The sequence below is a fragment of the Ptiloglossa arizonensis genome, chromosome 6, assembly GCF_051014685.1.
Source record: "Ptiloglossa arizonensis isolate GNS036 chromosome 6, iyPtiAriz1_principal, whole genome shotgun sequence".
Classification (NCBI taxonomy): Eukaryota; Metazoa; Arthropoda; class Insecta; order Hymenoptera; family Colletidae; genus Ptiloglossa; species Ptiloglossa arizonensis.
The window spans coordinates 13,672,263-13,700,005 of NC_135053.1; positions in this window are offsets into that span (position 1 = coordinate 13,672,263).

The window sequence follows — 27,743 nt, forward strand, 5'->3', positions numbered from 1 at the left end:
TCATCGTCACCGCGCATCGCGAATTCAAAACTACCCCTTCGCAATCGCTGCGAAAAATTCTATTCCCGTCATCCCCAAACGTCTCCCGACGGTCTCGAATTTTCCCGAGTATTCCGCGTGAACCACGGGCAAACGAAAGCCCCATGGAAAATCCACGCGAACGCGCATCGAAATAAAATCAACGATGTCAACGCTCCCCGTCAGCCTACCCCCCACCCATTTACAACGGGGGTGGTTCTGACGGCGCGTAAATGCACGGTTGGCACAATGTTTGGAAAGTAGTCGGCGAGTTCTCTCTCTCCGCTCAACAATTATTGCGTAACCCTAACGCGAAGACTGACGGGGCGGTCGGGGGATCGCCCGAGCGACGATAGGCAAGTGGCGGCGGTTTGGGGGTGGGGCTAGGGGGGTGGGGGAGGGGGACCACGAGGCGTAAGAAGCTAAGAGAGTTGGAGAGGCTCACGGCCGCTCTCAAAGAGAGGCGAACAATGCGAACTTCGAGATAACTTCAGAGAGCCGGAATCAACATGAAAGGGGAAGTTTCCATCTCTAATTGGTATTTAGGAGATCCGAAACAGACCCAACTTTGCGCCGTCCTTACGCACCCCGCGCACACCTCGGTAATACGGCGCACACGTACAATCCCCACCCCCCTCCCTCGTACCCCTTCTCAAACGCTTCTCAAACACCGTAAATCCACCGTCGCGAGATTTAATCGCGGAAAATCAAATTGACGGGGGGTTAACGACCCCCCACTACAGTTCCCCCGGTTCATTCCTCCTCCTCTCGCCCCCTCTCTCTTGGCGAACTTTCGAATAATCGAGTCGCGTCGGTGGTGGCCGTGACGCGCAGGTTTGCTCCGTATCGAGAGCATTTCGTCGAAAACGCGTCAGACGACATTCTCGAAGGGAGATGTACGTCCATGGGCATGCAGATTTGAACGCGCAACGGGAAACGTGGAATTCTCCGGGGGCGTTCGGTGGGAAGTGTACGACGTTCCTGGAAACTTTCAGCCGGGAGCGTGTTTATCATCCGGTTCGCGGTTCGGCGCCGAATTAAATTATACACGCGCCGATGTGCCTTAAAAAGGGCAGCCGGGTTCTTCTTCGTGCGCAGGGGCGACACGGTGGGGTAGGTAGACGGCACAGGTATGTAGGCGGATGGATGGAATTCGGATGTAACGCGAGATCGAAGGGGGAAGACGCGTGCCGTGCTGGAACGAAACGTACGAATCGATTCTGCGAGAGAACGACCGCTTCGAGAGACCAACCCTCGTCGGTGCCCCGACCGAGTCGGGGACTCGCTTTCTTTGTCCCGTATCGGTCGCGTGGTTAAGCAACGCGAGAGGTAACCGTGCACGGGTACTCGGCCAAGCCGTGTTCGCGTATGCACGCGGGAATATACCGAGTGCTTCGACGACGGGAGGGATTTTATTATTCACAAAGCGACGCGCGATGCTCCTTGAGTTTCGCGGCGCTGTAACGAACCGGAGGACGTGGAAGAATATGGCGAGGCAAGTGTGTCAGTAGCGTTCTTTAAATAATTTTCGACATTTGTTTCAACGAACCAAATGTCGTTGGAACGAAGTAAATGAAAGTATCGACGATCGAAGATGTATTGAGTACAATTCGTGGATTAAAATTCTTGAGTTTTGTAGTCTTGTAACGAAATGAAGAACGTGGAAGAATATGGCGAGGAAAGTACGTCGGTAGTGTCGTTTAAATAATTTTTGATATCTATTTTATCGAAACCTGGATCGTTCGAACCTGGTAAACGAAAATATCGACGATCGACTAATCATCGATTACAATTATTAAACAAACGTAACCGTTGCGAGGCCCAGTCGCAAAAAGAAATTCGCTGCTGGCGCCGGATAATTCGCGAAGAATCTCTACGCGAGGTTAAACGAATCGTTCCAGATGGCAGCAGGTGTTGAACGACCGAAGGAACGAAATGGGGTAAATTTCAGGTAAGCGATATGTTTTAAACAACCCCGTTTTACTTTTCGGGAGGGATGATATTAGGGGTCGAACGGGTTACGAGGTCTCCGTAGAGATGGCGCCAAAGTACGCTTCTCTCGACTAGCGAATTTCAACCCCCGACGTCGTACAACCCTCGAGTTTCGTCGAACCGTAACCTCGCGAAGATAATCGATGTTTATTCTTCCAGAACGATCGAATCTCCAAAATTTCCACTCGAAGATTATCCGTCCCCGAAATCGTCAACTTTCGTCCGATTTCCGACTCGAAGTAACGTAAAAGAATGTTCGCGACTCGTGTTACTTGTTTATCGCGAACACGAGAACGAAAATTTTTCCCCGAAAATATATGTGCGTTTAAAAGGGTGAACAAAATTGCATCGCGTTATCAGGCGCCGACTATACAACCCCGTCGCGATAGGGGTGAATAAATAACGGCGTTTATCGCGAATATGAAAATTTCACCGCAGCAAAAACTGGTACAAAAGGAACGGAACCGAGATCCTTTTGACGGAGAGTAGCGGACCAATGAATAAGGCAGCATTTTCTTTCAACGCTGCCCTCTCGAAATAACTCCCCGGACCCGTCGCGCGCGTCTTGTCCGAGCGGAGAAATAAAGCGATGCTACGAGGAGGGTCGATCGAGTCCCATTAATGGGCGAACACTGAAAGGATCCACGGAACGGACGGTCGCGACCGGGCACAGTGACCTTTGTATCCGGGTGACGGGGCAGGGGAGAGGGGGCATGAAAGTAAGATTTCCCCCGAAAATTTACGAGGGAAAAAAGCTGTTCGAGAACGACGTCTTTCGTCCTCGCGTTTCTCGACCTTTTCTTAACGAAACAATACGCTCGTAACTCCTCGAGGAGACTCGATCGGGTTCTCCAAGCTTCTCGGTGAAACGCTTTTTAACCCATCGATCGTCCAGCGGATTTTCGTGGGAAACCCCTCCGGCGATTATTCGTGGATCAACTTTCGTGAAATTAATTTTCGAACACTTCGTGGGTGTTGTGGGTGCTCCGATCGAGTTCAAAGCGTATAAAATTAAGATGTTTCGTCAGTATACGAAATAACGTTAACGCGTCGAATGATACCCACGGTTCTCCGAAATGTTATACAGCGGAAACATTTCGGCTAAAGGCACAATTTATCGTCCATACCGAGGTACACAATAAGTGGTCACTGGAAGAACACTAACGACGACGTAGCGAAAACAGGGAACGAAAGTTGAGAAAAATGAACGAAAATAAGCCAAAGAAAATCAAAGTTGCACTACTCGCGTATAATCTTCTCGAAGTTCCTCCAAAACCTGAATAGATTATTGTAGAAGCAAACAAATAAACGTTCTCTGGCGCGAGAGTAAAGAGAAAAGGAATCGAAGGAAAGTTTCATCGTCGAAAATAACGAATCACCGTCCCCGTGAAATTTAAATTGATTCGATCGATAGATTTGAGTATTCGATATCGCGCTCGTACGGAGTATTAGGTTTTCAATTTCGACCACTCCGCGGAACAAAGTTCGCTCATCGTCAGCGTTAAATCATTATTACCGTGTACTGTATCGTTATCTACTTTCCGGGTAGGTTGTATCTGCCTCGAAATAATTAATTGCACTCCCGATCGGCCCACTTTTCAAATGCCTCGCTATAATTGGCACTCGAGCGTTTATTCACGGCACGGTGGCCGACATTGTTTTTAATTAAACGTCTCGCGAAAGTCAAGGCGCGGGCGCGCGTCCGCAATCTCTCGCCGGGTCGAGGCTCGCCTCGTTCGACAGTTCGTTTCCAAAGAAATTTCCTGAATCCGTCTTCCTCGAGTTCCACGATCCTCTTTACCCTTCTTTTTTTCGTCTTTTTCTCATTCCGTAGCTCGACGCTCTATTAGCAGTTTCTTAGAGCAGTCCCAAATGGCATTCCTATTGATGCTCGCTATGGGGTGTACCTTAACGCTCGAGGGAGAAAAGAGCGCCATTCTAAGGCAGGAGAGGAACTTTATGGACTGCGCAATGGCTACTGGATTCTGTTCGAAGCGGACACTAGGGTTCCACCGCTCCCCTTTATATTCCCTTTACCTTCGACCTTCTCCTCGGTCTCCTTCGTTCTCGTCCTTCATCTTCCGTTCTTTTTGCTTCCTACGGACCCGTGCAATTCCCGGCGATTCTTTTATTGCCTTTTCGATGCTCGTCCTCGCATCATACGGTGATTACTGCTAAGCTGACAAATTCGAGCGAGGCTTTCGCCGCCTAGATCAAACGAAAAACCGTTCGTTCCTTCGTGCTGGGACGATTTGTCGTTTCGCGAACAGAGCACGGTATTCGTCGACTATTGCGAAACTTTTTATTCTATTTGCCACTCGAAGAACGTAATCTCTAGTCCGGACAAGAACGATGATTAACACTAACGTGGCGAATGTACAGGGTGGGTTAGGACTCGATCAACTCGATTGTTTCCCCAACCGGAGTAACTCGACGTTTCTATTTACGTGGATAATACGATTTAGAATTACCTTCGAGGTGATTACGTTCGATTTTTTTTTTTACGTTTGTTCTTTTGTAAGTTTCATTGGAAGTTTGTTACGTTTTTGGGTAAATTTTCAGACGAATCCAAGGAAAGATAAATAAGAAGCATTTTCTCATTTTTTATAAATTACATGAAAATTTATATGTAAGATAAGAAAGTTGAAGGCAATCTAGGAAACTTACGTTAAAAAGTTTATACATATGAAGAATGAATATACTGTCTTCTAGTTAAAAAATTAGAAAACGAGTCGGTAAAATTATACGGTCTACCCAGTATGTATGTTATTAACGAAATTATATTCGTTACTATAGTTAGCGTTCGAGCAGTGGAAAAGTGGATTGTTTCGTAATCCGATAATCAGTTACACGACAAACTGTACATTTGAGCAAACTTCTGGCGGTGTGGTTGTTCTAAAATTATTTTCCACTGGAATATTTAAAACGAAAAAGTACACGACTCGCGCATACACGTATATATTCCCTTTCACGGTAATGTATTATTTTCTCCGATTTATTTTCCCAACTTCGTCGAAAGAAACCAATACCACTGGCGAAATGCTAAAACTCGATGACGTTGAATCGCCATTACCACTCTCAGACGGTAAACAATTCAAAAGCATGAATCTGTAACGAAGTTCGCAGGAACTATCGCAGACGGAAAGTCTGACCGTTGAACGAGGTCGACCGGGAAGACATTTGCACACTCGATGTGTTCTCATATTCCAGAGGATGGGGGATGGCGCGCCCGTTTCCTGAAGCGGACTCCATTGACCATAAGGATCTACCAATTTTCCACCCACCCGTTCCCCTGAATCGATTCACTCCGCTACGTACATACCTCTAACTCTCGGTTAACCCTTCGGCGGACTGTTCTTTAATTCACAAGAACCTGCAAATTACAATACGCGGAACAGTCACGTTTGTAACGAAGAAAACCGGGAACGAAATATAGGGAATTTTGAACACCGATGCGAACTCAAAGTTATTGAACACTCTGTATCCACGATACAAATTTGCGTCAAACGAGTTTCGAATCTAAGAAGTACGTGCTTTTAACTTTATATCCCGGTGAGAGGATTAAAGAAATAAACCATTTTGTATCCCAATTTAACGTAAAGCTATTAAAAGATATTGTAATTTAGAGAACTTTTTGAAGATAGTGTGTTTAGAAATTCGGATAGGAAATGTCCTGAATGTATAGAACTCCAGGAATAATAGTATTAATTACGAAACAACAATACATTTCGAGGAAACGAAAGGGTGGAAGAATACCCGAGGAACGCACATCAAAGATTCGATGTAAAAAGATTTGAAATCGATAAGAAATAACAATCCTCCATGGAAACATTAAAAAAGAACACCTACACAGCGATCGCAAAATTTAGTTTCAGTGTTATCATCTGAAATAAAAATATTCCATTAAAATATTACACTGTCAGCGAGTAGGAGAATTGTTTACTCGCTACCAGTGTCTCTTCACCCGCGTACCAAAGGATTACACAGGGCAAGTTTTTCGGACCTGCATCGGTCCACGAGACCGTTTACAACGACCATCCGGTCACGCTTTACGACGCTTACGAACGGGTACAACGGGTTAGTCGATTTCCCCCGCATCCGTGGTCGAAAGACAAACACGGTGGTCGATTCGATCGTGGAGTCGGCGCACGTCGACCGATAGCGACGAGCATGGTTCTTCGTTTGTTCGTCGCGAAGTAAGGACGCAAATTGGATTATGCTCGAGTGGAGTCGTCGAGCCTCGGCTTGTGAAACGGTGCGCCACGCGGTAGAGAGAGGGGGGAACGCGTAGACCGATACGCCTGACGTTGCTGGTGATCAACGAAAGCCGCTTCTCCCGCGGCCACTGGCAAACCCAGCTCACGCGCCTCGACGAGGCTTTGGGCGATATTTCTTCGTGTTTTGTCACGGTGGCGCCACGCTGATGGATTGATATTTTTAATGCGAAAGACAGTCGATACGGTGAAGCCCTCCGTTCCGGCGAGAAGACGTTTCCTCTGGCGTTATTGTTCCTTCGGGGAGGGGGTCCAGATCGTAGGTAGAGGGACGAGGATCGGGAGACCTCGGTATTATTGCCTAAGATAATGAGTTTTCTTCCGAGAAAACCAACGAGACGACCGATCGCCCTGTTCAAATATTGCGGGCAACGTAATAAGCAAAGTGCTCTCTCCCGGTGGCATCCGAGAGATCGTAATAGAAATTTTCAACGAGTTTAAACCGAGCTCCCCGCGTGCCGTACACGCGTTGCTCGTAGATTTTGTTTGCTCGTTCCGGGGACCGGCTTCCATCACGGGAAAGACAAGGGGTGGCTTTCGGTACCTCTCCATGGACGTCGAAAGCCCCCCCACCACTCCCATCTACCTCGAACTCCTATATAAGTTTGATTTGATTTCGGTACGAGTTATTGCCGCGCGGGTAGACCTCGCTCGATCCACCACGGCTGCACGATGACCAGATATCGATGGGTTTTAAAAAATTTAGGAAGTATCGATATTGGAGTTTGATAGGTGTATCGGAGTCCGTTTAACTGCGCGTGCTGCGCGCTGACAGTCCGGCATCAATATCGCCACTGTGTTTCTGTCTGCGACAGAATTGCACGATTTTTCTCGCGAACGGAAGCACGATGGGAGTGCCGATAAAAGTATCGAACGATCGAGAACGAAACGGCGGCCAACTTATCCGCCGTATTTAGCGCGCGACTCCGTCACCGAGGAGGATTCGAGCGAGTAAACGTGGCGTCGATACCGATCGTGTACACAACGTCGTATCGACGTGCTACCTACAAAAGTCCACGATGATTGCATCGCTGGAGGAGTAAAATAGAAAGCTACTGGACCTGCTCTCGTGATTCTAGGACTAGTGTGCAGTATTGGGTCGGTCCATAAGTTAAATTTCCCGCTTAACAATTGTCCAACGCTTGTCTCGTACGTCATTCGATAGCTTGGTTTTCTTTTTCGTTCGGTTGGTTACCTATGCGTTCTGTGTCGGTGATAAACCGATTAAATTTTCATAGAACTATCGAGTTAACAAAATAAGTACCTCCAATGGGTTTTGCTTAATGAATTCGTCTTCGAAAGAAGTTACTAACAAGGATGGAGGATACATTGTAAATTAATTCGTAATGCATATTTAAAATGGAAGCTTAAAAGGTTTCTTGTTATTTCTATTTAGTTGTTCTTATTTTTAGATAACCGACTGTCGACGTGTATACCGCGTCACCTCCAATTCCGTAGGCAAAAAGTTCTCAACGTGCGTAGTACTTTGTTTCTAACTTTGAGACAAAAAACCCTCGACGTGCGTGCTACGTCGTTTCTAACTTCGAGACAAACGACTCTCGACGTGCATGGCACGTCGTTTCGGTGCAAGTGGTTAATGAAGTTTGTCATTCGGGTGCCATCGGGTCTACTCTCTACGAGAATTTGTCAAATGTCGTAGACAAATTGCAAAGAATATTTAAAAGTTCGGGTATAACAATTGTTACAGTTGTTGAAAACTTATCGAGCTCGAAACTGTTTGTGAAATATTTCAATCGCAATGATTTTTTACTATCTTTGAGTCAAGAGTTGGTTCGAGTGTCGTAGAGATTATTAATCACTTTAGGAACGAGTAACTTTATTCGTTCGATATAAAGGAAAATTCATACCGCGCGATCCATAGATCTTGAGACATTGACACCGTGGTCCAGCATTGGGAAATTTAATTATGAATATTCAATTAGAATTCTAGCGATAGTTCACGTGTTGCAATAGGGCGATTCAGGGGGGGAAACCGGTTAATTAATTTTCAAACTCTCCATCAAAGATGCAATGTATCCGGTTTGTTACAGTGAAAGGTAACACTACAAAATTTGATAAGGATTGAGTGTCACGATAATTACACGTCGGAGTAGTTTGCAACGCGAACCGACAAGTTTGACATTATTTCGAAAATATTCAATTTCGAGACGCTTTCAAAAGCGTGACCTCTCTCGAAACGATTCTATTTATTCCTAGCGTAATTTTCGGGTCTTTTTCGACCCATCGCGACTTCGCAATATTCTGTTTCTCTATAATTATTTAGTTCCTCGACTGCGCGATAAAGTTACAAACACGAGTTGCACACATTAGGGACATTTTGACCCAAATTTCTGTTACAAATACACAGTCATTAAAAACGTTAGTTCGCAACTGTGTCCAACATTTTCTCTATCCCTGTATTTTCTTAGTCCCCTTATCCCATTGCAAAAACACAAGATCTCTACATTCAGGGCATTTTTACCCAACTTTGCATTCCACGTACACACTTGAAAATATTACACTAACAACTAACTCCAAAATGTCCAAGACCGGATATTAAATCTCCTTACTCCTCGTATCCCTTCGTAAAGTTACAAAAACCAAAGTTCCTTACCCTCGACACATTTTTCCCCCACACTTTCATCCTAAATAATTCTTCAAAATTAAACATTTTCAACCAAACTTAAAATAAACCCATATCGATCTCTTCACTCCTCCTATCGCGTTATTTCGAGCTCCAAAAAAAAACCGATCCTCTATATTCGAGACATTCCCCCACCCCGAGGACCTCGACCCCAAACTCGAGCGCATCGAGGTTAAACAAAACTCGAAACTCGGAACGCGCGCGTATGCGCCACTATCCTTGAACCTCGCCAATGCAGTCGTTTCCTGCCCGGAAGCTATCTGGAGCGATTAAATCGCCAAAAAATTTAACCCACTCGGAAAGTATCCAATATCGTTTACGATCGACCCCGATAAGTCTTCGGTACGGCGTTGCTTCGCCAGCATCGTAGCAATAACGCGGACGGTTACCACGAGGATTACCAGGACGATTTCCTTTGTTCGTCGCCGATGGCCAGTCGAAACGGCGTATTAGCCCCGTAGTTTCCGTCGAAAGGATCGATATTCGACGCGGGCCGGCCTCTCTGCCGCTACCGCTACTGCTGCTGCTGCTGCTGCTGCTCTACGAACGTCATAAACCACGGCCTATCGTTAATTCCCCGAGAAACCAATCCGACGACAACCGCGCCGATGCCGGCTACTATTATTTCCAGAATTTCCAATGGCCTCGGCAACCTACTCGTCGCATTGTAGCCCGCTGGGTTGGACAATGGTTAGCGAAGTCCGGCGGAGGACGTACCTAGCCGAGGTCCGCAATATCGGCGTTGGCCTGACGCCAAGACGCTTCGAAATTGCGGGATAACAGGCGTGTATAGATAAACCTACCGGCCACTACGTACCGTCGTTGCGCCTCGCGACATTGGTCGGATATTTATTCGCATTGTTTCACCCTCTGCGCCCGCTGACCCCCACCCCACTACTGTGCGATTCGACGGTGAACACCGGAATGACCCGGGTACTTCTACGGCGTTTCCGCTCGGACCGAATTCGAACAGACGATGCACTCGCGATACGTAGGAATCCGCGACGAGGCATCATTGTACTTGGAGAGGATCTATGTGTAAAGAGTGCGGGAAACATCGTGAAACGGAGTGGGAGAGGTAACGGGTGTATCTCTGATGCACGAGAAGTTATGTATGAATTTATTGTATATTGTTTTATTATATGTTATATACGAAGAATTATACTGGACACGGTACATATTAATGGAACATTAGTTATCTTTCTCACTTGGCTTCGCGGTGCTCTTACAGTTTTTATATGTAGAATTTGACTGATTTGTATTTTATATGTATAGTTTATGTATACATGGAAGTACGAGCTTACATAGTTGGAGTAAGGAGAGTAGTGTCGGAAGAGTATTGTGTGGAGAGAAAGTATCACTACTGGTACATTAATCGTGTGTAATAAAAAGGTAATTAATCCAAACAGGTTCTGTAGGTTAAACGACAAAGGGAAAAGATACAGGACTGTATAATACAGTCCATCCGTCGTTTATATATTTGGAATGATTATATACCTCGAGGAAACATGCCCGAAAATTCTTCCACGAAAGAGAAGTCAATATTTTTGAAAAATTTTCTATTCTTTGCGTGGAATTTGTATTATTGGATCGATACAGGAGACGTTGTTCCTCTTGACTTCGGTTGCGTTATTTTGTATCATTTCTACGTTTCTAATGTAAACACGTGTTCGTAGATTATTGCACAAGGAGCGTAAGTAACGCGAGACAATCACGCATTCGGTAAGTTATCGCAGTCGTTGGAGAAATATTTCGTGACCCGACACCTTTAACCTTCGATCCACTCGAAACGGCACGATTAATCGAAAACGAAAGTAATTGGTCGAAAATGGTAAAGTAGCTTTACGCTCGAAATAATTTAAAAGAACGCAAATGGAATAGAAGTTTCGCGTGCGAGGTTCCACGGGAACGATTCGACTAATATCGCAATTCTCGTAATCGACGAGTAACCCGTGAAAGAGGAGAGATTAACGACAGTGTCTCCCGTATTACCTTGCGTTTGGGAAAGTAATGTTCCACGTTCTCCACAGTTCGCGACACTCGAAGTAATAACACTTTTTGCCACGCGCGATAAATATATTTCATAATTCTTAGCGATAACTCGAATGAAATTTTTTTGCGGGAAACGGTTACTCCTTACGACTCCATAAATTATAAAGTTACGTATCGTCGGGCCAAGTATCGCGGTCCGAATCATTTTTAAATTAATTTCACGAAAGTCTACCTTGGAATTATTTACCGGGTTACGAAGCAAACTGGGTGAAAAATAATTCTGCTAGCTGCGCGTTATTACCCTTATCTAACCGTATATACCGAGTTGTTCAATAAGAAATGTCGAACGATATTTCGTAATAATTTTCAAATCAATTTCACGAAATCTACTTAAAACTATTTTTCGCGTTACCGGATACAGAAAATTGTTGGCGTTTCGAGCTGCGCACGCGTGTCACAGTCACGAACACCATTTATTCCTAATAATTTTTAAATCAATTTCGTAACTATTTTTCGCGTTACTGGATAAAAAAAAATTATTGGCGTTTGGAACTGCGCACGCGTGTCACAGTCACGAACACCATTTATTCCTAATAATTTTTAAATCAATTTCGTAACTATTTTTCGCGTTACTGGACAAAAAAAAATTATTGGCGTTTGGAACTGCGCACGTGTGTCACACTAACGAACACCATAAATTCCAAATAAATTTTTAAATCAATTTCGCGAAATCAACTTCGTGACTATTTTTCGCGTAACCGGCTAAAGGAAATTCGTGACGTTACATCGTTAGCCTTTTCGAATTGCACACACGTGTAGCAGTAACGGGCACCGTACATTCGTAATCATTTTTAAGCCCAATCGATAGCAACTACAGCATCGCGTCGAGTTGTAACATAGAGTGCGCGTCGGAGAGTGGCGCGGAGAAAGAGAAAGGGACGAATAAGCTGGACATGCTGCATCTGCGCGTGACGGCTCGGTGACAGCCCGAACCGCCAAGCCAAAACGGAATCATTAGTGTGGCCCGTTAAGGGGGTTGCGAATTAACGGGCTTTTATCCGGCGGAACGGCGAAATTCGACAATACGCCGGACCAGAGTATTCCATTAGCGATTCCGGGATGCGTCGTCGGTCCAGGCGACGCCGACGCTCCCGTAATTTAATACATCGATATACGTACGTTTGCGTATTGGTAGACGCCCGTATATATGGGGTGATTCCTCGTTAAGCGATCGAGACTGTCCTTCATCGAGCGAAGAAACAGCTTCTTACGAGAAACTATCGCGTACGAATGTGTTCGGTTGTCTGTTCCATCCTGAAAATAACGATAAGTGATCTTCGAACTTTTTTTTTCCAAGTAAAATATTACATCCTTCACTTGAACGATCTACGTATATCTTCCATGGAGAAGTGATTCTAATTTCGAAAGTGTATCCAATATCGGTGATTTTTGCAATACGTTTGAAACGTAGACTTTCGACTCGTGAAAAGAAGGTGTTTCGAGTATTTCTTGGGAGTATTTTTTTGCGTAGCGTCGAGTGTAATTTAAAGTAAAATACAAGGTTGTACTTTATGAAATCAATTTCTGATCGTCTCGTCGAAGGAACGGAACGTTTCTTTTAAAAATTGAAGAAAGAGTGTCCGATAGAACCTTATCTCGACGTATTCATCGTTTCCGTATGTCCCGTAGGTCCGAAGATCGCGGGATCGATCACGTTGCAAGTCACTCGGTGTGCACGAGCCACGAATACATTTAGTCGAGTGCAGTCCCTCGAAAGCGGAAAAACGTCGGTGTACAAAAACGCCATTGTGGCTGTTATCACGAGCGGTCGTTAAACCGGAAACGCCGGGGTACGAACAATTCCGGTATCAGGCTTCTTCGTTTGTCGGTTGAATCTTCTGTATGCATCTATTAAAGCGCTTTCAGTTCGCTTAGAGTTCGTCGACCCCGTGAACGCGTTATTATTATTCTTTCTCCTTCTTTTTTTTTTTCTTCTTCTTCTTCTGCTTCTTCCGTTTCTCCGCTGCTCTCTTCCCTCCGTCCGCGTCGAGATTTTACGTAAAACGCGGAGAATGTTTCAGTTACGGAGTCCCCGCGATGGAGCGTTCCGCGCGGACGAAAAAAATGAAACGGGGAAAGAGGAAAACAAAAATATCGTTTGTTCACGCTGGTCGCTTTCGGTTCTTTATGACGTTCGATTCGTTTTTACGATTCACGGGGAACGAACGATGGTGTACAAGCTTTACGGCCGAGTTGAGGCATTCGAGGGGGATTCATTTAATAATGGTTTTTAAATTTTCGCCGCGTTCCCGCTGCGGCCGACCGCCATCGCGAGCAAAAAGAGGACGGAATACCTTTAACCGCTTTTGTGTGTTCTAATAGTTCGTAAGCGGCTTAAAGGTAGTTAGCCAAACTCGTTTCGCTCCGGTGTCTGCGAACGGGAGTTAAATATCCTTCGTTGTTGGGAATCTGTTGCGGTAGAATTGCTGGCTACGCTGACGAACTAAAGACTATTAACGCGCGAAAAGACGAGACTCCGTATCCCTTAACGAAACACAACTCACCCTCGATGGAATCGATTTGTTCGCCACCGACCTCGAAACGTCGCTTTCCAATCGATTCGTCGATTACCTCGAACGTTACCGTCACCTCGAAAGCATCGACGTTTACCGTGCGAATTAAAAATTTAGCCAAAGTACTCAAATCATTCTTGAATTGTCCGTGATGGGAAATATTATTCACACGAGAGAGTACTTCAGGGTTTCCCAGAATGGAGACCGTGCTTTTTAAATTCTCAAACGCGGGTCGATACTCGTCTTCCCACTGGATAACTATCGATCCTAACGAAAATATACGCTCAATAAAAAAGTTTCCAAATTCAATTTCCCGAAACTTTTGTTACGCGTAGATTTGTCGTCGAAGCAACCGTGAGCGAGATATCGTACATTTTACAGTTGGCGTCTCACGCAGCCGCCTCTCCTAACAAGAATCCTGTCGCACCGTGTAAATTATGTATCTTGCGTTATTACTATGTATCTAAAGTCTGACTACTGTAACACATAATAACGTTTCCGTCGTATCTCGTACTCGGGCTGACGGTACACTTGAAACATTAATAGAACGAAATTATTATTTCCAATAGCCGCGCAGATGTGTCGAAACAAAGAAGACAAAGTATTCAATTTTTCGGAGTATTTTTATTCTCCACCTCCATCTATACAGCATACGCGTAAATCCGCTTCGTGATCAAATAATCGCGGTACTTTCCCTCTCGTGTATCGTTACCACGTTCTTCAATTCTCAAACGTCTTTAATTTTCGAATCTAGAAGAATCCGAAAAAAATTCGCAATTTCTAAAACTACCCACTCCCCTCTCGAGTCTCCAGTCGAGACATCTCGACCGGAATCGGCTGGCCGTAATGAAATAATACAATACCGACTTGAGCGGCGGGAAACGCGCGACGTTTGTCAATCAATTACACCGTGAACGCCAACAAATCCTTCCGAGTTTAATCCGAATCGAATTACGCTGATCCCGAGCGATTAACCCCCGGGATTAACCGATGCGATTCAGCCGGTGTATAAAGCTGTGGATCGCGGCGGAAGAGGTAGGTCGGTTCGATCTCGCGGTGAAAATGATGATTTTCGTAGGCGAGAGTAATCGAACTGGCGACTGGAGAACACCTTCCTTCCTTTTTCTTATCTTAATTGAAGCCCGTACGTCGCGGTGGTCGTGGTTGTAACGTCAGACACGGAACGCGTTGAACGCGGAACAACGACGCGTCTAGGTCCCCCTTTAACGACGCACCAGAAACGGTGGTTTTGACGTAAGCGGACGAACACACCGGTTTAATAGCATTTCCATTTACCTAATGATCGTGGCGGTCGTAGCCGCGTATCGCGGCCCTATCCCCGCCTCTTATCGCATTTCCTCTCCGCTACACACGAGAGGAACCAACGTCGCGCGGCACCCCGTGGCCCGCTCGTTTCTCATTGTTGTTGCTGTTGTTGTTGGTGTTGTTGTTGTTGTTGTTGTTGTTGCTGGTGGTGCTGCCGGCATTGTCGCGGCTCGGTCTACCCGCAGCACTGCGCGATTCCGTGGATCTCCGCGGATGCGTCGCCATTGTGCGGAAACTACTCGGCAAATAAGATCATCGCTGCGTAAATAACTCTCTTACACGACTCCGGAAGAGAAGAGGAGAGAGGGGTGACTCGTTCTTACTCGTACCTCTCCCCTCCGACATTTGTGCGTTTTCCGTGTCTATCGAGGGCCACGGCGATCGGGAGATAGCGCAACCAGAGACCGATGTACCAAATACATATGCGCGGAAGCGTCTAAACTGCACCGGGTACCGCAGACGATGTTTGCGGTCGGCCGTGCGCGGCTTCCGATCGCGATTATGCGAGCCGCGCCGTCTGAATAACGCATACCCTGTCGCGGGAGGTAAGAAAGGTTAAATGCCCGGGGCTGGCGTTTCGCAGATTCCTCGACGAGGGGAGGCGCGTTTCAACGAGGAGAAGTCGCCGGAGGATCGGATTGGTTGCGTTTCGATTCGAATTAAAACGCATTTTCGGTATTGGCCGGTGTGATCGCGTAGGGTTTCGAGGGTACGTTTACGATGGCTGTAGAAAGAGAGTGTACGGTTTCGATGGCTATAGAAAGAGAGAGTAGGTTTTCGATAGTTATAGAAAGAGAGAGTACGGTTTCGATGGCTATAGAAAGAGAGAGTACATTTTCGATGGTTATAGAAAGAGAGAGTATGTTTCTGATGGCTATAGCAAAAGAGAGTACGGTTTCGATGGCTATATAGTAGAAAGAGAGAGTACATTTTCGATGACTATAGAAAGAGAGAGTACGTTTTCGAGAGCGATAGAGAGGGAGAGAGTACTTTTATTCGAGAGCGATAGAGAGGGAGAGAGTACTTTTGTTCGAGAGCAGTATGTTTTTTATAGTGATAGAGAGAGTACACTTTTGATAGCGATAGAGACAATACAATTTTGATAGCTATAGAGAGAGTACACTTTTGATAGCGATAGAGAGAGTACACTTTTGATAGCGATAGAGGCAGTACACTTTTGATAGCGATAGAGACAATACAATTTTGATAGCTATAGAGAGAGTATACTTTTGATAGCGATAGAGACAGTACACTTTTGATAGCGATAGAGACAGTACACTTTTGATAGCTATAAAGAATACACTTTTGATAGCGATGGAGAGTACACTTTTGATAGCTATAGAGAGAGTACACGTTTGATAGCGATAGAGAGAGTACACTTTTGATAGCTATAGAAAGAGTACACTTTTGATAGCGATAGAGAGAGTACACTTTTGATAGCTATAGAGAGAGTACACTCTTGATAGCGATAGAGAGTCCACTTTTGATAGCGATGAGTTTCGATCGACGAGATCTGTAGGATCGATGTTCATTGAACATGTTTACACGATTGATTCTAAATAATATCGGAAAATGATTCTCTTTTTTATTAATAACAGCTAAAGCTTCTCTCTGACCTACCTCTTTACAAACACATTCAAAAATATATATTTTATTATTGCACATATAAGGAAAAATATAAGTATACATTCCAATTTTGTCACGTTTAGACTAGAATGGTTTAGAATAGAAACTATAACGTCAATCTCAATACGTTTCTTAATGCCAACTAGCAACATCCTACTATAATCAATCTTAACGCAAGCTGCGCTGTACATAAGTTATTAACGGTATTTTTATTCGTAAAATACATTTCTCCGTTACAAATTACGCGCGATACACGCGCACAATCGGTCCCGAAACCCTTGAACTTCCTGTGCTCGATCGCGCCACGAATTACGCGACACCCTGTGATACCCGGCGCTTAAAAATCTTCCGATCTCGCGCGCGATCGTTTCCCTCGGCGAGCGCGCAAAGCCGCGTTCGGACCCTATATGCAACGCGGGCGTCGCGCGTTGAATTCTATTTCTCTTTCCGGCCGATTGCACCCAAATCTCTTAAAACCTGTGAGTAAAAGCACTTGGAGCGCGGCGGGGCGTTCGTACAGATCCCCCTTTGCATCGGAATCGATTAGGCAAATCCCGTGCAGCTCCAGTTTCACGTTGAAAGCCGTCGTAATTTACATTTTCCCTTTTCGTCCTGAAAACATTCGCTCCGCCTCGTCTCGACTCGGCGCGGCTCTGCACAGCTCGGCGGATCCGCGTCGGTGTTTCGAATATGGGTCGCTGGGTTTCGAAGCAATTTTCCCGGCCAGGATCGGCCACTCGATAAGCCGAGAGGACGGAGGCGTAATGCGCGCGTTAAGCGGGTAGGGAAACGTCGGGTGTCTTCGATCGTACGTCGCGGTTTCTCATTTCCCTCGCCGACTCCGCGAAAAACCACTGCAACGGTTCGTTCGTTCGTTCGTTCGTTCGTTCGTTCGTTCGTACGTTGTCTCCGGTTTTAATCGTTCCATTGTGTCGAGTACGCGTGCGCGTCGGGTATCGCGTACCCCTCCGTAACTCACCCCCCCTCTCGTATCTCGGCCAGCACGGTTAATATCTCGTCGACGCGGCACGCCGAGCATAATCTCCGACTCATTGAAACTTCGTCGCGTAAAAGCACGGGCGACCCTAATAAGCGCGCCTAATCTGCGATACGCGGAACAACCGAGAACTCGTACGTACAGATGGGGACGAGATACGCGAGCGGGCATGCGCGCCGCGGGCCCAACTTTGCCCGCGCGAGCCCCGGAGGAACTCGGTTAGGTATTCTTTTTCCTTCTCGTGCCCGAACCACTCGTTCCGAGTTCCGCAACGTTCGTGCGTGCAACGCGGCCGCGCAACTACGCTTATTGCGGCAAGATTCGCGAAGATCGCGCGATTAAACTTACCTACCCAACGTACCCGGCGACCAGTTCTCCGCGAAATGTCAGATCACAGGGGAGGGGAACCAAACGCGGCAGGAATAAAGAGAACGCGAAAAATACGAGCTAATTGATGGCCGAGATAAATAGAAGCTGAGTGAAAGTCAAACGGATTCCAGTTATCGTTAACCTCGCGGGTCTATCCGGGTACGGTGTACTATGATGGAAAAATTCGTATTATGTCACTGTGCGCGGGTATCGTCGGCGATCGAGTCCAAAGCTCGAAGCTTAAACTCGTCTTTACGCAGCAATTGTTGCAATTGTTCGACACACTATTCGAACACCGAAACAAGAAGAGTTTGCGACTGTCTATCTCGCGCACTCGACATCAACGTTCCACGTACTTCTTCCGATGAATTCGTTTCGAATTACTCTTCGAGCTACTTTCGTTCGTACACGTATCATTCGAGCTGTGTTTCCAAGCTTCTAAAACTCTAGACTCCTCCCGAGAATCACCGTCGTCTACATCGAATCAAATTTTTGCTACACGGAGCTTCTTCGCAGAAACGTGGCACGATGAGTGCACGCGCGAAAACAATTTTAGAAGGAAACACGGTCCATCGAGTTCCCCTCTAGCTTCTCGAATTGCGAAACGGTTAGAAATTTTCGGACGAAGCGGACCGCGATAATCTCCGAAACGTTAAACGGTAAGAGTGTGTATACGAGCCGTACCACGGAGGCCAGGATAATGACGAGGAAGACACCGAGGGGATGGAGACGCGCAGTGGATGCGGTTAATGCGAAATGCTTTCGTTACGTATGCAGCGTGGCGCGTTGCACACCTCCGTCGGTCTGTAGGTGGAACCTAAAGATTCCGGGCACACGTGTCTTGGTAATGCGTGTAGCGTGTAGCTCCCACACGACAGAGGAGACGCCAGCAAGTTGGCAGGCATTGGAGTAGACATTCTACGCCATGCAAATCGTATCACTACCGTCTACCGTGCGTCTCCGATGGCGCTGGTGGGCGTGATAGTATAACGACACGCTTACATAAATATGTTTCTATTATGAGCCTGATCGGATTTACGATTAGCAATACCATTAACGCGTTACCATTTCGCTACGGTATTGCCGGCTCACCGTCTCCGTTTTCCAATTCATTTTTAACCAGTCTCCGATCCCGTGTCGCTACCTCGTTGCAACGCTATCGACGTTTTCGTCCGAGATTATTTCCGTCGAGAACCGGAGCACCGAAATTTTAAATAATCTCGCGATTTTCTCCGTTCGTTGTCGCAGGTATGGAACATTCCACGACGAACATTCGTTTTCTTGAACAGAGACGGATATCGTATCGTCGAAGAACGATGTCGATCGTTTCGTCGCGTAGGCATTTCGATCGCGGCATTTCTAGCCACGCGTTGCGAGACTTTGAATTCCATTTGTGGATTCCATTGTCCTGGATGAAAAGAGTTTAGAAAGGCGTTCACGGTACAGGTTCTGGTGGACGGTGAGATACACGAACGATAGATCTCCTACGACGATCGATCCCGATCAATTATTACCACGCTAATGAGAATGCGCGAGTCGTTTACCGGCTAGTAATACGTACGCGGCTCGATACGCGTATAGGAATACGCGACGCGATTACTTGGCGATCAAGATACGTGTTTCAGCCCGATTCCTTTTGCGGTTACTCGATACCTCGATTTCGTTAGCGATGCGGTACGGATGCACTGTTAGAGACACGGAACGCGGTTGCACACGTACGATGGTGGGGTCTTTTCATTCGCTTGTGCACACCGGTTCGGTCGAGAGGACCTTTCTTCGCGATCGTAGACGTTCCTCGTAAGTTCGCGACTTTTTAATAAAACAAAAATGCGAACGACCGCGTCGCCCGGGGGATTCCTTCGGCTTGGCTGGCTCCATTCTGAGAGAGCCACGGTATAAGACAGCTGTAACCGCCAAGTATAATGACCCGTATTAATGGACGTCGAGACGCCACTCTTTTCGAAAACATTTCTCTCGAGATGTTCGATGCGTCGCTTGCCATCCAAGGTACTCGATGAAGAGACGCTTCGCAATTCTTCTTCCTCGACGTTAAGACGGAGATTCCCTTGTCTGATACCCGTCTGCATCGACATCAATGCTCGACGGTTTCCTCCTCGATGCGGAGTAAGAAACCGGAGCGAGATTTTTAAGTAATGGCACGTCGACAGTGCCTCCTTTATATTTATGACAATAACCGATCCTCTCTCGAATATCCACCGCGAGTCAAGGCACAACTCTGATATTGCCAATTGCGACGTGACAACGGGCTGATTTTACGGGAGGCATACCACCGTTCGTAATGCAACATCTCCGCAAGAAAAATGAAGCGACTCGAAAAAACTTTTACGTCACTGTTGGAATGCAACGATATTGAACCGTGCAGTACTTGAGAAGTCAAGGAATGGTGGTGGATGAACTCGATACCGGCTTTCCTATTTTTTCCGTTGGTGCGACGACGTAATCGTTACAATCCGTTCAGTTGTTCGTAACCATACTCCGCTGCACGACTGTGTTACATTTATCGAAAAATAAACGTCCTATTTACATTTTCTCTCGTACTAAACAATTCCATAATCCCACAGTCGCGAAAGAGTGGAAGGTAGGAGCGCTCTCGACCCTCCTATAGCGCGGTTCGTTCGCGTTCGGTGAAACTCAATGCTGTAGAAACATTCGTGTTACACGAGGATTGTCCAAGTTTATTTGTCCAAGTTTGTCCTTGATATAGTATCTCTGCGGAAAAAATTCTTATCATCTGCATACATTTTCACGTACACGAAATTCAAACGTTTCGTGTACAAATTTGCAATCCAGGAGTAGAATTTCTCAACAACCTTCCGGATACATTTTCTACCGTTAATCCTACACAGTGACTACTCCGTAATTAGCGATCGATAGTTTTTACTCCATTATTCCACAGAAGGAGTTTGTTGGAATATAACGACTTGGACCGATGCAGCCCTTGAGAAGTCAAGACACAGAGGAGAGGGTTGTTACCGATTTGAATATTTTTCTATCGCCATGCCCTGCAGCATGACTATACTATCTTCTACTATTTAAATAAACATTCCATTTACTTTTCTCTCGTGTCCAACAATTCCGTTATTCCACATAGTTGATACTCCTATCGCACCAACGTTATCAAGAAACCTTCAGCTACCCTGTGCAGCATCGTACGAACCACCCTATCCGTTGTTTCCAATTCTGAAAAAAACAAACCGAACCTCCGAATTGTTTCGAGAAATCCATCTCTCTCGGAGACCGGGAGAGTATTCTCGTGGTGCACGCATCCCGCGTTGGTTGTACCGAAAGAGGAAAACGTCTCGAGACAAGCTACAATAGAGTCCCACGGAACGGTAATTCGCTGTCCCACGAAATACTTCTTCCACTCGGCCGAGCGGACGTTTATCATTCAAAGCGGCCGATTCTCCTCCCGTGGTTGGTATAGGAAGGAGCGTAGTCTCTCCCTCCCAGTGGCCGGTCTCGCGAGTGGGTGTATTTTTAAGTAATTGCGCATCAACTCGGCCGTCCTGGCTCACAATGGCGAAGCGAGTGGCAGTCGATGGATTCGCCTCGCGGTGCGCGAGAGAAAGAAGCCGCGCGCGTCGGGGGAAACGGTATGCAGCCGTTGCGCTGTTCGTCTTACCGTGGAGCCCGGCGATTATGTAAATGTTCCTCATGGAGGCGCAACAGATGCCACTCCGGTTGCTCTCCACCTCCTCCTCCACCTCCTCCTCCTCCTCCTCCTGCTCCTCCTCCGCCTCTTTCCCCTTGGCGTTCTCGTCCTCGGGTGTACCGCCTACACCCTAATCCCAATAACGTCTCCAGCCGCGATGCTCCGTGGGATATTGTTTAGATCCACGGACGAAATTCCTTACAAATTCCTAACGAGAGTTACGGGATCCCCTTTAACCGGGTAGCGTCGAAGGGGTGCGAATCGAAAGGGAAACGATCGGAAAACTCCATTCAACGACGCCATCCCCACCTATCCTCTACCGCTTCCGCGTGGTAGCTCGCGGGGCTAACAACTCGCTATAGTTCTCCACGTAGAACCTAAACTCGGAACTTTCAGCAGGGCTCGCACCGCGTCGGGGACAGATCGTGGCTTCGAATGCAACGATAACCGTATTACGTGCCCGCGTCCCGTGTTTCACGAGCGCGTGATCATCGAGCGGGGCGAGCGGCTTCTATGGGCTTTAATTGGCGAATCGCGGTGGCTCCGTAGCTGTAATCTCGATCGTATCTCGACCGTGGTGTCTCTGAAAGCCAAGCGATCGCATTGTGTCGGACACTCGGAGTCGCCTCCACTGTTTCGCGATCGCGCGCGCGCGCGCGCGCGTGTACGCTCGCTAGCTGGCTCGCTGTTGCCGCTAATGCGTTCGCTCGAGGATGATAAGCTCTTCCGTTGTTACTCGCCTTGCTGGTCTAATGTCGTTAGGAGGACGATGGTAGGAGAACGTCGAGGGTGTCCTTGTCTCGCGATCGCACGATCTTGGACGAACCGCGACGCGTGCAAGTGCGCGTTACGTAGCCACCGCTACTCGACGCGTTAATAAGCGTGGAACGAGGGGAAATGGTTTATGGGAATGCAACGACGGGAATAACCGGTAGAGACGGCTCGTTGTTCGACGATACGACGCGATCGGGAAAATTCTACGCGCGGTCGAGACGCGGAGAGGATTTTCGCTTTCTCGTTTCGAGACGCGTTCTCGAGGGTTCGAGTTTCTTCGTTCGAGAGATCGCGAACGGGGGAAAATAATGGAATTTGGATGACGAATTATGTAAAATTGTACGATCATTGTGGAATAATTTATTGAATTATCAATCGTTAATATTTTGACAGTTGGTAAATAACAATAAATGACGCGAGTATGATACAATTCTGTAGAAAGCTTCACGACTTTTGGCTCAATATTCTTCGGCTAACACTCTTTGGTTCAATATTCTTCAGCTCAACACTCTTTGATTCAACATTCTTCGGCTCAACACTCTTTGGTTCAACATTCTTCAGCTCAACACTCTTTGGTTCAACATTGCTCGGTTCAACACTCTCGATTTAACACCGCCTTTCCTCCTGAAAAAAGAAAAGACCTTTACCAGCTTTCCCTCGCTCTTATCCGCTCACCACACACTCTCTTGCACCCTAACTCGTTGCTCGCCAAATTTCGCTAACACATCAGCCGCCCGACCTTTTCGTTGGGCCTGATCCGACCCCTGCCGACCCCTACTTTCTCTCCTATTATCTTCTTCCAGGCACGATCCTTAAAATTATGTTCTCGAAAAGCTACGTTTTCCTAGACCTGCGCTATGCTAAAATTACGACACTACAAATATTTGTATGGAAAAATTGTAATGGAATTCAAATTTTCGATAAGTGTGACATCGAACAATGTCGGCTGATAAACTCGAGGAACAGGTATCGAGTTACTTTGTTATCTACGTCCACGTTCGTAAGTATCAGGACATTGTATTTTGGTAAACAACGAGTGAAAAGCATTCGTTATCCGTGTATCAATGTAACACTTTTAGATTCACTTTCGATAAGTGTCATATTTAAGGACAGGAATGTACGCGTTGCGCGAAACGTTTACAAAACACTGTAGACACGTTCTTCGATCGCGAAAGAATGTACAGTTTATCTTTAAGTCGTATAGGAATTATCGGAAACATCTAGTCCATTCGAGCAGGATTAACAAGTACCGTTGCACACGTTGCCGACTAACGCGGATAATTAAATTGTACCACCAGCGAACATTAAGCGAATTCTTACAATTAGTAGAACACCGGTTACCTTCGCTTCGAACTCTTTTAACCAGACACGGTAATCGGCCGCAATGGCCGTGTAATCAGCGAATCGTGGAACACGGTCACGATACCATCCGAGAGTCTCGGAATGAGTCATCGAACGCATCGGGTGTATCATCGAGAACAACCTGGTGAGCTTTCGATACCAGAAAGCACTGATTTCGATACAGAAAGAAACATTCGTATTTTCGAAAAGTTCCAAAATCACAAGAACGTCTTCGTAAAGAATTTCGATGTTATTCGAAATATCGACAAAGTTACTTTTAACACACTGTAGACTCTAACACCGTGGCCCAAACTTTAAAGCCATTTTTCAAGATACCTGACGCAATATCTCGGGAACAAATGGATCGATTGACTGGAAATTTAACACACATTTAAAGTAAATTTATCATCCCCGTTGAAATCTAGTCGATATCCGCGAGGAATTCTTTTATCGCTGAAACGAGGTCACAGAAATCGAATTTTCATTAGGATTTTGAGCATATCTGGAATCTCGATGAAATCGATGCTTCGCGCTTGAAAAATTCCTACAGTTTGCCAAAACATTCTACAGGGTGTCTCAGCCGAAGAAAGTTACCTAAATATCGGTTTTGTTCTTAACGTAATGAAAAATATTTTTGTCGCGTTGTTTCCAACGTCACTTTAGAAACATGTAATCGTATCTTACGATAAATCCTCTGTCCAGGGATAGGTAAATGCATTTGGCGATGAATTTCGATACCCTGTGAATACAAAATTGTTAATCCGTGCGTCGAATAGTTCTCTTCGAAAAATCCTAAAGACCGTCGAATTTTTCGGACTAAGATCTAACCCCTTAAGCGAAGCGCATCCTCTTCGTAAGTCCTCGAGTCGTCTCCACGAGGTCCTCGAGGTTCGGACCGAAATTCCTGGATAAACGAAAGCTTCGACGAACGTCCAGGAAAAGTTGAACGGGGCAAAGTTTCCCGTGGAAAAAGAATGTTCGTGGATCGAAGACACGGAGAGGGACTAGACGTCGCGCGAACTACGAACAACAATTAACCCTTTCGTTACTATGGACGAGATATCTCGTTACCACAGTGTCGTTCGTTAAAAATTCCACATCTTTTTTATATGACGTCTTCTTCACATTCCATAAAAAATAAAGTAGACGTTCAATTTTTCCATTAATTTGTCTCGAATTGACAAAATATCTCCGTATAAGTACCTATGTAAATTTTTATATTAACAAGATAAGTCGACGTCGTGTATAATTCTACAACACATCCATTAACGATTCGATGCGAATGCGTTCGATTTCTATATATTGTTACAAGTATCGATAGATATTCACCCTCTTCCCCTACTCTAATCGCTGTCGTGTACAGTTCTAGGATACATTTATCGACGATTCTATGCGTTCGATGTATCGATTTTTACACGTTGTCGCCATCTTGGATAGATACTTCCCCTCTTCTCTTTCCTCTACTCCAATCGTGTACAGTTCTACGATACATTTATCGACGATTCGATGCGTTCGATATATCGATTTGTGCACGTTGTCGCCATCTTGGATAGATACTTCCCCTCTTCTCTTTCCTCTACTCCAATCGTGTACAGTTCTACGATACATTTATCGACGATTCTATGCGTTCGATATATCGATTTTTACACGTTGTCACCATCATCGATAGATACTTCCCCTCTTCTCCTCCCTTTGCTCTCTTCCTCGAGTACCACACCGATTTTCATTCCGTCGAACACGATCGCCTCGACGGTAGCCAAAGTATCGAGGGAACCGTTCGTGCCCGATTGGGCAGTGTCGCCAACACTCTGGCCCGAATAAATCACCGTGTCCACGTGAGCACGTTGAAAGGATGATCGTCGACATCGACTGAAATTAACACCTTCTTGGTCGGTCGAGTCTCTCCAGGGCGACGCGGTCGATCTTTCCCCGTCGTGAAACGCGATCGTCGGCGAGACGCTGCCACTTCACGGCTCGTAAACCTAAAAGCGATGAGGCCCATTTACCATATTATTACGGTACACCAGGCCATGAATATTGACGCGTTCTTTCATTACGAGCGTAACTACCTACCGTGCGCCCGATAAACCGGTAAGGAGTGAACGCGCGCTAAAACCGACACTGGTGCGTTTAGCCACTCGCTCGTTCGCTTGCTCGCGATTACATCGGATCGGTGCGATTAAAGCGCGCGACACCGGGCGGTCTCGAAAATAAACAAAATTATCGTACGACGCTGGTCGCGATAACGTTTAATTCGCGATTGGAAGATCGAGGGTGAGAGAAAAAAGAAAACCGTGAAAAAAGAACGTCCTCGAACCTCGGTGAAAACCGCGTCTCGTCCTCGTCGTCGTTAAAGAAGACGGGGGGAGGGTGGTTGGGTCGGATGTCTAGGTTTCTCGTGGTGAAAATTCACATACAAGGGAACAGAGGGGGTAGGCGGTAAACCGAGAAAGCGCGTTCGCGGCGTTATAGTAACACGGCACGGTCCCCCGATGAATATTTATGAGTCGGCCCTCGTCGTTCTATCATCGCGGAAATCAGCGCGCTGTCCGACGAGGCGGAGCGGAGTGGCGTCGCGCGACCGGCGCACGATCCGCGCCGTATCGCGGCCTGTTTCTCACCTATCGGTCCGCGCCGCCGCGATGATTAAACCGAGTTGGCATTCCACCGCGTGGAAGCGGTTATTAACGGACACGTTGCACCTTCGTCGCGCATCGGAGATCGGATCGATGGCCCCTTCGACCCGTTCCCCTCCCCCACCCCAACCCCCTCGTGTCTCGACGCGGCCACGGTGGACGCCTCCTTCGGTGCTATTTATCCCTGACCGGATCCATTAGCCGAGATATACGGTACGCGGCATGGTAACACGAGTAATTCCGTACCCGTGGTCTCCGCGGTCCCGGACACGCCTCGATTTTTCTTTACGCGAGACCGAGACTACGCGAGAGCTGCGACAGGGGAAGAGAGCAGTCCGTTATCGGTGGCCATTTACACGGACGGCTAGAGATACGTATCGTCGTCGTATTAATTGCGGAAAAATGGACCGTTATCGGGGGAGGTTGCTCATCCTGTTTCTTTTCGTTTTATATCAAATTCCCCCTACCGCGAAACGATTCCCGATAATTAATCCCTTCCGAGAACGAGGCGACCATCCGCGTGATATTAACGCATTTGCATCATCGGTCTGTTTAGGCTGCCGCGTTCAACCGACGACTGACCCGTATCACCGCGAGCGGATGATCGTATGTACAGTAACGAGCATCGAAATTATTTACGGAGTTTATTAACGATATACCGTTTAAAACTAATAATACACAATATTGTATAGCAAAATATTTTTTTATAGCCTTTTTTGCGTGCCCCGCGGATTTTTGCGTGCCGCAACACTCATAGTGACAGTTTGAAAGATTTTCACAAAAGAGTGAAACTTGTTTAGAATACACCGATGTATATTAAACTAATGGAACGAAAAAGTTCTCAGAAATGGTTAAACGTACCAGTTGCAACTGGTAAAATGGGAGTCGTAGGCTCGCGGATTATTCCGCGCTTTGATACAAATGGATTAACCGGTTCGACCCGGATACGAGTTACGCGCGAACGATACGCTCTTGAATCCGGGGTTTACGTTCACCGACCGTAATCGAACCACCGAATTGCGACCGAGTAATTATTTTCGTCGCGTACTTGTTCCGAGCGGTACCCAGACCGAACCTGGACACCGGTTATCGCCGTTTTCTAATCGAAGATCGGAGAAAGTCTGTCGAGAGGGGCGGGGAAGTTTATCCGCGTTGTAGAACGGTAAGTCGAAGCGTAATGGCGGGTATGCGCTTGCAAAATTATGGTTTTGCACAGTGGAGGGGAACGACGAGTTTAAACACAGCGAGTATTAATATACAGAGTATTGAATTACGACGAGACTCACTGTCGTACAATTTGTTGAAAAACCAGAGCTGGTGATCAGTGGCAAATACAAAGGAAAAAGAAAACTGAATGTCGAAATTTCAGTATCAATTGTTCTGTTAAAAAATTGGATTTCTACTGTTGAAAATACAATAAATGTATTCATAATCGGTATCAAAATACTCTATACGAGATTAGTTGAAAAGGATTCTCTGTCTGTTGTAATCTTCTAATCAAACTTTGC